The 11,626-nt window shown below is 41.7% G+C and overlaps 1 long non-coding RNA gene across 1 annotated transcript; it reads right to left on the reverse strand.

The window, feature by feature from the left end:
- Nucleotides 1-354: 354 nt before the first annotated feature.
- LOC121142683 lies at nt 355-4,475 on the reverse strand. Its single transcript, XR_005879700.1, has 3 exons — nt 4,334-4,475; nt 2,200-2,290; nt 355-454 (listed from the first exon to the last, which is right to left on the reverse strand). It is a non-coding gene; the product is annotated as an uncharacterized LOC121142683 (long non-coding RNA).
- Between the last annotated feature and the right edge of the window lie 7,151 nt (nt 4,476-11,626).

Here is an 11,626-nt window from a genome sequence, read left to right on the forward strand (position 1 = left end):
ACCCTGCCGAAAATTATACCAGCATTGTGAGCCTTCAGCCAATTTAGAAACAGACACTACAAAATCTCCATTTCATGAAGGACACAGCACGACTGAGCAAATGCTACTCAGAACCCCAAAGTCTAGTAGGAAACCCGAATCTATTTCTCCCAGTGTTTGAGGAATGCTGTGATTTCTAGGCCAGCCGTGTTGTCTAGTAATTCATCTTGTCAGCCAAGAAAGATGAGTGGCAGAGGCATCACGATTTACAATTATTAGACAAAGGAGACTGTAAACTTGAATGACTTTAGATTCTAAAATAAGTTGACACGTTTTCATTTTAGAGTCGATCTAGAACATACTTTACAACTTGAAAACATTTCCACTGCTGTCAAAAGGTGAAGCTGGCTCCGCCTCTTCGCAGCCTCATCACGGTTCTCCAAATGGCAGCCTTCAGCTGTGGAGCATTACAGTTCTATTATGTGAGAGACAATTTCGTCGGGTGCGTTTTAATTGGCAGAAGGTTAAAAAACACTTTCCTGTCACAAAGAGTTTTCCTCTAAATTAATGAAAGCAAATAAACCCTTACAAGATCACCTCCTTTCCATTTGAAGTTCAAATTTGTCTCCATGATGTTAAGTTAAATAATATCAGCTCAAGCTATGGGAAACTTTCAGGGTAAAGACCCAACAGGTCAGACTGAAGGCAAAAAAGTGATGTTTTAAAACCTATCTTTCAAGGTCTGCATTGCTTTTAAAGAAGGAAAAGACATAGCATGTTTCCACTTCTAGCCCAATAATTAAGAATACATTTTCAACAATGCTTTTTCAACCTTAAGTTAAAACAATTTTTCAAGGGATATTAGGCCACATAGGAGCTACAGTCATCTTCATTTCTTCTACCTTCTTTATGAGTCACTTTATAAAATCATAGCAAAATTTCAATGCATCCCAGAAGTCACTCTTACTAATTGTATCTGTAACACAAAATTTCAAAGTAATTTCTGTCATTATGACCAAACTTGCTACTGTTAAATCCTGCTACTTCATAGATGATCAAATCCAATAGTAGTAAAACAAAAATTATCAAGGATGTGACAGCCCTTTTAAAGTGTCTACACGTCCTTTCTCTCTAGAGTGTAATTTCCAAAGCACATATTTAAATTCCTCTTATATTTTATTAATGCATTGCTGCAAGTTTCTCCTACTATAAGAATGAACATACGCACAGATGCACACACATACATATACACACACAGGTACACAGAGAGAGAGACACACACACACATACATATACACACACAAGCACACAGGTACACAGACACACATATACAGATGCACACACATACATATACACACACAGGTACACACAGAGAGGCACACACACATACATATACACACAGGTACACAGAGAGACACACACACAGGCATACACACGCACACATACATATACACACAGGTATACATACATATACACACAGGTATACAGAGAGAGAGACACACAGGCACACACACACATACATATACACACGCAGGTACACAGAGAGAGAGAGATAGACACACACACATGCACACACATATACATATACACATACAAGCACACAGGTTCACAGACACACATATACAGATGCACACATGTACATATACACACACAGGTACACACAGAGAGAGACACACACACAGGAACACACATACATATACACACAGGTACACAGAGAGACACACACACACATACATATACACACAGGTATACAGAGAGAGACACACACAGGCACACACACACATACATATACACACAGGTACACACACAGAGAGACACACACACACAGGCACACACATACATATACACACACAGGCACACACAGAGAAAGACACACACAGGCACACACATATACATATACACACAGGTACACACAGAGACACACATACGGGCACACACACATACATATACACACAGGTACACAGAGAGAGACACACACACACAGGCACACACACACATACATATACACACAGGTACACAGAGAGAGAAAGAGAGACACGCACACACAGGCACACATACATACATATACACACACAGGTACACAGAGAGAGACACAGGCACACACATTTACATATACACACACAGGTACACAGAGAGAGACACACACACAGGCACACACACACACATACGTATACACACAGAGGCACAGCAAGAGCGAGAGAGAGCAACACATGCACATACCTTGTTATCACTTTTTAGCAACTTTCTTCAAAAGCATTTTAAAACAGTCACATATGCAAGCCTATGTTTTTAAGGCATTTGTGGAAAGAGTCTAAAGCAGAACAAAAATAAGTAAGATACACCCAGATTCTCAGTAGTAAGCGTAACAGCCCCACCACTGTTAAAAGGGAAAAGAATAGGGTGAGGAAGGGGGCTGCTCACCACAGCAGTCTAGAAGGAATGAGAAAGGTTGTTTATAATGGCACAAGCCGTGCACTGGCAGATGGGAGTGTTCTGGGTTGGGGAATGGTGATCATCTCAAACGGTTGCTGCATGTGGTTCAGAATCATAACAAAGGGGATTCTAGGTCCCTGTCTACAGTATACTAACAATGCTGCCCCAACCATGGCCTCTTGACCTCCCTGCTGGGGGCAGAGATTGCTAAACAATTCTGTTTCTAAGGAAAGGCCCCATTGGCTTAGCTTTATCGTTGTTGCCACTAACAGGACCCCAGCCCCAATCTTGACAATACATCTTCTTGTTGTGTACTTTCCTAGAGAATGGGGAGGAGCAGGACAATGAAGGACAAATAACTACCAAACACCCATGGGAATTCCCAGGCATATTTAAATATAAGGAGCTGGGCCTGGTAGCACAAACTATTATCCCAGCTATTCACGAGGCTTAAGCGAACAAATATATGGCTTGCCTGGGCTCCAGAGAAAATTCGAAATCAGCCTCAGCAAGTTAGTGGGACTGTGTCAATACATTAACTGATTAATCCATTAAATGGGTGGGTATATAGTTCAGTAGCAGCATGCTTGTCCAGCATATGAAAGACCTGGATTCAATGCTTAATACCGGAGCTTGAGTTCAAATCCTGATGCTGCCACTTTCGGGCTGTTGGACCTAAAGTGAGTTAACATCTCTGTTAATATCATGTTGTCTAAAACAGAGACACTTACCTCACCAACTCTGAGACTCAAATGAGTGTCGAGACTCTTTTAGAAATGACTAGCAAAGACCTAGTCCATAGCAGCTTTTCTAGAAATATCAGCTAGGGCTACCTCTCTGTAATGCAGACAGTGTCCATCCTGACTACTGATACCTCCTTTCCTTATGTTCCAGAAGTTACTGAAACAAATCTGTCTATGGCCACATTGTGGGTACTAAACCGCTCTATGAGCAGAGAAGAGCAGATGGATTAAGCCACGGCCAGCTTGGGAATTCACTGGCTGCACACAGTGAACTAACCAGCGGTGCAGACACTGGTTCCAGAGTCACCATGGACCCCCCCCCCGTATTCAGACAGACCTGGTTTGGAGTCCATTCTCCTCTGTTTTCCTACTTACATAAAAATTTAATTTGGTTAGAGGCAAGAATCTTTTAAAATAGTATTCCTTATCCTTGAAACAAACAAATGAATGAACAAATGAATGAATGAGTGAATGAATGAATGAAAACTTGCTTTCCCTGTTGTGGGAAAGAAATCAAACAGGAAGAGTAAGACATATAGCATAATACTTGGTGTGGTGCTTTGTATAAGAAATATCCCCTAAATATATGCTCACATATTTGAAAACATGCTGTAAAGTAGTGTTGCTGTTTGGGCAGGTTGGGATGTACGGCCTCGATGGAGGAAATATGTCACTAGGAATAGGCTTCGAAATTTCACTCTCTCGCCTTTGCAATCTCTCAACCTCCTGATTCTGCCACCATGTCTGCCACTTGCTGCCATGCCGCCTGGCCACAACTGAGTCTCCATCGGCAACCATAAACACTTCCTTCTGTAAGTTCCCTTGGTCATTGTACCCTGTCATAGTCATGAAAATGTAACTAGTACACTTGGCATACAGAAAGCATTCAAGTGTTATCAGTGAGGTCAGGCAAAGGTACATTTTAGGCTCAGGATGCTTTTACAGGCCAAAGTAAAGGCTCCTACAAATGCCAATAAGACCAACGCCGGAAGTAGTTAAGGTGCTGCACTGCATAACAAAAGGGACTGCAGATATAAGTAAGGTAGAAAATATCCTGAGATGGCTGCTGTTCTGTCTAACCACATGAGCCCCCAAGAGTTGAAATTTTCACCGGGGGCTCAAGAGTCTTAAGGGAAAAGGAAGAGTTAGATTGACTCTGAATATAAGAAATACCTAACCTGGTTTGAAGTCCTAGGATGTAGGTGCCACGGGCACAATGAAGCCTCTAGGAGCTAACATGGTAGCCAGGAGACACCCAGCAAAAAAACACGTATTTCAATCCTAGCACTGCAAGGAACTAACAGCTGAGAGCCAGTTCTTCCCCTGGTGACCACCACAGGCCAACACTGGACCCTGGAACCCTAGAGATGCCCAGTCTTCCATCTAAAGAACTCTGGGGTGGTTAGTCTGTGCGTGGAAGTGCTATAAACCTAGTAAACCTTAATGCCAGAACTGTTAATATAAACGGACTTTACTGCAAGAGAATGGCCTTCTCAGTGAAACTGGAGTTGTTGAAAGACAGGGTAGGTATCAAATAATAGCTAATGTCTTTGAAAATTGGTTTGATAGGACCCAATTTACATATATTATCCTCCTTTTCCTTTACCAAATATGTAATAAGGTACCTTAAGAAACTGCTATTTTGCAAGCAAGGTAATACACAAATGCATGGAAAATTTTAAACAACATCAATAATCAGCTCTTACACTGCTATATCTACCTGTGATCTGTGTCTCTGGAGATGAAACACATGAACATGTTATAAACCCCAATGCCATGTTTTGACTGGCACAGAACAGCACTGACATATAATCCATACTCCTTATTTTTCTAGATAACTGAGCAAACTAATGAATGGCTACAAAGACATAGCTCATGTTTTATGACCTGAATTACTGGAAATTATTGTTAACTCAAGGTAGTCAAGGCAGTGTTAGGAAATTACTTTTCAACCATGCTATCCAGCGGTCACAAATTTTCCCCCCAAAAAATCTCAGTGGTTTGGCACCACCAAGGTTTCTTCTGATTGTACAAGTTCTGTCCTAGATTCAAATGTTAGTACAGCATGGTGTGTTCCCTGTCCTGACCTAAGAAAAGCTAGGCTCCTGAGGTTTTGTAGATTTTCTCTTAAGCCAAAGCTCCTGTAAGTTTAGGGAGCAGAAGGTCATGTGGCGATGTGATGTCACACCTGCCCCCATTATGCTTCAGCATGAAGGGAACATCACTTACTCTCACAGATGATTGGCTAATTTTCACCACAAGGCAAGAAGCTTAGGATAGGCAGTGTGCGACATTCCGGGGATGCTGATGAGCACTGACTTCATCAATCAAAATCATGAAATCATACTCTTCAGAAGAAATAGATCCTCAGCAAATAGTAGCAGCTCCTGCTTCCTAACCCCTCCCAAAGCACTGTGAGCCAAAGCCACCCGGTGTCCTGCCCTCCCATGCAGATTCCCAGGCCTTCCACCCAATGTCCTGCCCTCCCATGCAGATTCCCAGGCCTTCCACCCAATGTCCGGCCCTCCCATGCAGATTCCCAGGCCTTCCACCTGGTGTCCTGCCCTCTCATGCAAATTCCCAGGCCTTCCACCTGGTGTCCTGCCCTCTCATGCAGATTCCCAGGCCTTCCACCCAATGTCCTGCCCTCCCATGCAGATTCCCAGGCCTTCCACCCGGTGTCCTGCCCTCCCATGCAGATTCCCAGGCCTTCCACCCGGTGTCCTGCCCTCCTACCCAGACTCCAAGCCATTCTACCCAGTGTCCTGCTATCCTACCCAGACTGGAAGGCCTTCCTGAACAAGGAAATGTTACTATATTTCATGTTTCTCTTTATGACCTGGCCAGCCAGCAATAACAATGCGGTCTATGTGCCTTCCCCACTATAAAAAGCTTTGTCCCGGGACCCTCAGGTCCACAGGACCTGTCATCACATTGCCCCTGCACTTTTGAACTTCCACAGCCCATTCCCACAGACTATGATCAAACATGAGCCACCATCAAGAGCCCAAGGGATTCAACAAAGGGAAGATGTGCATTTTTTTTTTACTTTTTGTAGTAAATTTTATCTCTGCTCAAAGGCATCTTTTCTAGGTCTCTCTGGAACACCTGTGCCTATTTTCTTGGACTCAATAGGAAGTGTAGGTCTTATTTGGACTTGATGAAGGTGTGAGAGAGCACAAGAAATTTTCACTAATGTTTAGAAAAGCTAGATATGTTAATGTTTACATCTGCAGACTTTTGCATTTGGTATGTGGGACACCACAAACCTGGAAAATGCAGCCTAAACCACAGAAGCATTTGTGTTCACTTCAGAAATATTACCAGATCTCTCACTTTAGTGGAAACCTATGAAATGTATACTTTCATATTACTAAAAAATTTACATTTAAAAATTATGTTTTACCCTGTGTCTTGAAAATGCTCTGAGAAAATTCTGCTGTTTGTTTAGAACAGTGTTTCTCAAGTTAAATTTGTAGACAGAAGTTTTTCAGAAATATTAAAGATGGAGATTTTTGGTAACTCCTCTCCCCACATAAATTATTGATTATGTGTTTTAGATGGTCTCTAAACTACATTTTAATAAACCCATGGGTGATGTTGTTTCAACCAGTGTGACTGCCCAGTGTCTGAGCTACAATGTGCTTGTGTTCTAGCTACAGTAAAACAAGTCATATAGGATTGTAAGCAAAAGCACATTTCCTTTAACTGTAGTTGGCACTGGGTGGCAGGGGTGTTGGGGAAGTCCTGTGCATTTGTCAATAAAGCACTGTCTGGCCAATAGGGAATCTAGATAGGAGGGACTAGGAGTCCAGAAGGACTCTGGGTAGGAGAAACACAGGAGGGCAAGATGTAACCGTCATGGGGTAGGAAGCTCGGAACTATTCTCCTGTAAGAAACATACTTAGATTAACAATTATGGGGTAATTACTTAAGTCAGAGCTAGCCAGTAAGAAACAAGCAAGGCCAACAGCTTCATAACTAATATAGCCTCCTGTGTGTTTATTTGGGACTGATGCAGCTCTAGAACCAGGCTGGCCGGAAGGCTCCTCTCAAAAGAAAATGCTTCTCTTTACACGGGGGGGAATCTGCCAGCCAACTTCCAAATAAAGACATGGGAACTTATTAATTATGAATTCTCAACCTTAGCTTAGGCTTGTTTCTAGCAAGATTGTTTTTTCTTTAACTTAAATTAACCCACTTCTATTAATCTATGTGCTGCCCCGAGGCTCGTTTACCTCATTCATCCTGCTATTCTCCTTCCTCCATGTCTGGCTGGCTGGCCACCAGCAAGCTCCACCCCCCCCACCCTGCCCTCTTCTCTCTGCCAGCCAGCCCCACCTAGTCTCCTCTGCCTAGCTATTGGCTGTTCAGCTTTTTATTAGACCAAGATGAAACAGCAATGCAACTTTACATAGTTAAACAAATATTCTATTCCATAATATTTATCAATAATCAGCTGAATTTCACAAGGTGTTTTGTGATTTGAAAGTATCTACATTCATTCCTGAGCAAAGAACAGAACAGAAAAAGAGGCTTTAGAAAGAGTTCAGACTGTTCCCCCAATGATGTGACAGACTTTGATGATCTCCTGTGGAAGGCCTCATTATCCTTGGGGAGCGGGTGGGGGTGGTTTGGGGGAGGCTGGTGGGGGGCATGGGAAAATGGGAGGATTGAATGTAAAATAGGATTTAAAAAAAGAAAAAGAAAAACAGTAATTAAATCTGCTAATGTAACTATAATATAATAATAAGTTACATGGCTAGTCCAAAAAAAAAGAAAAGAAAAGAAAAAGAAATAATACCTAAATTTCAGTTCCTGCCAGCATTGGAACACTAACAAATTCCTGTTAACTCCAGTTCTCAGGGATCTGATCCCTCTTCTGGCCTCTGTGGGCACTGCAATCACATATATCCATACACACAAAGAGATACACAGAAACACACATACACACACACAAATACATAAATAGAAAAATAAATCACACGCATGATTAAGAGAAGCCAGTCTTAATAGCAAGTGTACATCTATTGTACAATGCTGTATAATATCAAAGTTATAGGAAAGAAAGGCACATGGAAAGTAAGTTTAAATGGAAGTTTATTTCCTCCTTTCTTCACTATAAAGTCACAAATGTATTAAAGGCAGAGGACATAATACTCATTTTTACATATTAATGGGGTCATAAGACACAATGAGTCAACTAAACTGTCAATTTAATTAAACACAACAAGTTATGGCATACACTGTGCTTAGCAATGCCAAATTCAAAATTTAACTTAGTTTTAGCCTAATTAATAAATAATAATTGAATATCAACCATATTCTAAATACCAAGATAGATGTTAAGGTAACGAATTCAAAGTCTGTTTTTATTTATTATTTTTACTAGTAGGAATGATATATGTGCAGAGACACATGAGCCATGGGATGTGTGTGGAAGCCAGAATTTAACTTTTTGGATTCGGTTCTTTCCTCCACCATACATGGATTCCAAGATTGAGCTCAGGCCCTCAGGTCAAGCCTGCGTGCAAGCATCTCACCCAGTAAGCCATTTTGCTATTCTGTGTGATAAATCCTTGCCAAAGCTTACTTTCTAATCTGTGAGGATGACAATTAGATAATCACATATGGTGTGGCAGTACTAAGGGCGACATGATAACAGGGGAGAAGTCAGTGGTCACCCGGAACTGGCTCGTGTGAACTTGTTACTAGGCAGAAGCACAAACACACTGTGGGAATACAAGCTCTGACAGCCTAAGCAGAAGCTACACAAAAATCTTACCTTGAAGATTAGTGAGGAACTTTTCTAACAAATAATGAACAGGCAGCTGGAAGGCTGGGTTTAAAGATGAGCAGGATATAAGAACCGAAAGACATGAAGTAAAAGCAGGTTACCCAACTTCCGGATGGAACTTCTGCTGCTGCTGCTGCTGCTGCTGCTGCTACTGCATCACAACCTGCAGGCTGCCTCCCCTGTGCTTCTGAGCGAGCTCATCACCAAGTGAATAGAAAGGCTCATCTGAGAGGATCCTAGAAAGGGCACTGCTGAGGAAGGGCTGCAGGGAAGCATACTAACGGAGAAGTGATTTCCTAAAAAGAGGGGAGGGATAAAGGATGCGGCAAAGCTTCTACACAGGCCAAATTGACCAACGTTTGGATCAACACAGCTAAAACACAAACTGAAATGAAAATTCATTGCAAGAAAATAACAAGGAGATGGGAATTGTGCTTGCCATGCAACCAGGAGAACCCAAGACCTGCTCACTAGCACCCCCACACCAATCTGGGTTTAGAAATGCAAGCTTGTAGTCCCAGCACTGAGGAAGTAGAGACAGAAGAATCTCTGAGGTGCACGGGCCAGTTGAATGGGTGAGCTCCAGGTTCAGTGACAGATCTATCTCAGTAGCTATGGTAGATCATGAGAGATGACAACAGCAAGTGCCAACCCTCAGCCTCCACAGACCACACAAAAGTACACACACATGCACACATACATATGGATATGCAACACTCATGCATACATACACACACACACACACACACACACACACACACACACACACACACACACCACCTAGAATTTCAAACACTGCTTTATAATTTGAAATCACTGCTGTTTGAGGAAGTATCTAAATGAGTTCTTCCCATGGACTGAGACACCAAATTTATATCAAGTGGTCCAGGAAGAATAAAGCCAGTTAGGAATGTTTTCATGACACTTATTCATCTATTTAATAAAAATCCATCCAAAATCACTTTTGGGATGGACAGCTATGGTCCACAAAATGATATATAAGTACAGACCTAGTCAGCCTTTCAGGTTCAAGAGTTTAAAAGCAAATTTAATCATAACATAACTCATGTCCTTTATTCCTTTTCTTAGTAATAATGCTTCATATTTAAATAATTTATTTTAGGTAAGACTACTTTACTGTACCCAATCTCCACATTGCCTCTGTCCCTTAAACAGAAAGCTGTCTTCTCTGCACTTTAGAAAATTAAAGTCATGTGTTCAAAGTCATGCTAGATATTAAGAGTGGGAATGGCCAGGCGGTCTCACATGCTTACCGGAAGTCACACTTTTCTTACAAAGTCCGGCTATCATTCCCAAGCACATAGTGTTTTAATGGAGACTTTTAAAAGTAGTAATATGTAACTGATGTCCCAGGACTTTCTCATTCAATTTTATTATATCTGAAAATACCCGGTGACAAAGCACAAAATGACAATGAGTCTAGACTTAAGTGTTTAGGGAACTAACTTTCCCAATGGGTACAGTCAAACTTGTGAGGGAGGAATCTCCAAACCACACCTATAATGGGCAGATGAATCAGGCTGTGTCTTGGACTTCATGTTATTTATTGTTTTCAGGCAGGATATAGACCACCACAACAAAAACAATGTGGTGACCAGCGTCCAGCTTTCCAACAGTGGATGGGAACAAGCCAGTTGTGTTAGCCATTCATTTTCCACAGACAACCTGCCTAGAGGGGAAAAATACTTTTGGAACTCACATTTTTTATTTTGCACAGCTAAAATCTACAGGATTATTATAATGATTAAGTGAAATAATATGCTTGGAAATTCCATAAGACCATGGAAAACCTTGTCTTTAAGGCTGCATTTCCCCACAAAAATTTTCACAGACTAGTATATCAAAAGTTGCCTATAAAAATTTTCTTGCCACTGACATGTAGAAGGCTAAAGTTTTTAAGAAATATTACCTCTCCCAATGAGTACACAGACCATCAAGAACAGTGCAATTATTGATAAGCTCAAAGAAGGGAGTAACAATGGCAGAATTCCAAGCAGAAGACCAAGAAGAAAAGAATGCTCAGACATCAGAGATTTCCTGACACGCCTGAATCCATGTTGCAGGGGTTGTCACCCAGTTAAGGCATAGCAAAAATAAATTCCAGGGACAGCAATTACTAACAAAATCAAAGTCCTAGATGAATATGTTCTACAGCAACCTGAACTAGCATACTGCACAGGAAAACAAAAAGGCTGACCTTTGCCTTCTGAGGTCAGTCTCCTCTCAGCAACTTACTTATTTATTACATTGCATGTGTCTGTGTGTCTAAGTGCACATGTGTGCACCACATGCATGCAGGTGCCTGGGGAAGCCAGAAAGGAGAATTGGATCCCCTGGAACTGGAGTTACAAGAAGTCGTGCACCATCATGTGGGTGCTAGGAACCAAACCTGGGTCCTCTGCAAGAGTAGCAAGCAAGAACTGTGAACCTTTGAGCCCTCTACAGGCTTCCGGGTTATTTCTGCCTTTCATTGTCTTCCAGTTACTTTACATCTCTCTGGGTTTCCCAGAATAAGTAATGCAAATTATTCTGCCTGGTAGAAACACAAACAAGGTGTGGCCTGCAGAAAGCAATTGCTGGTGCTCTTTAAACACTGGCCAACCGAGCATCATTTGTAAATCTGCTTCAGCTTCCCTTATTTGTCTGCTTGTGT

Source organism: Mesocricetus auratus, unplaced genomic scaffold, assembly GCF_017639785.1.
Source record: "Mesocricetus auratus isolate SY011 unplaced genomic scaffold, BCM_Maur_2.0 Super-Scaffold_100010, whole genome shotgun sequence".
NCBI classification, from domain to species: domain Eukaryota; kingdom Metazoa; phylum Chordata; class Mammalia; order Rodentia; family Cricetidae; genus Mesocricetus; species Mesocricetus auratus.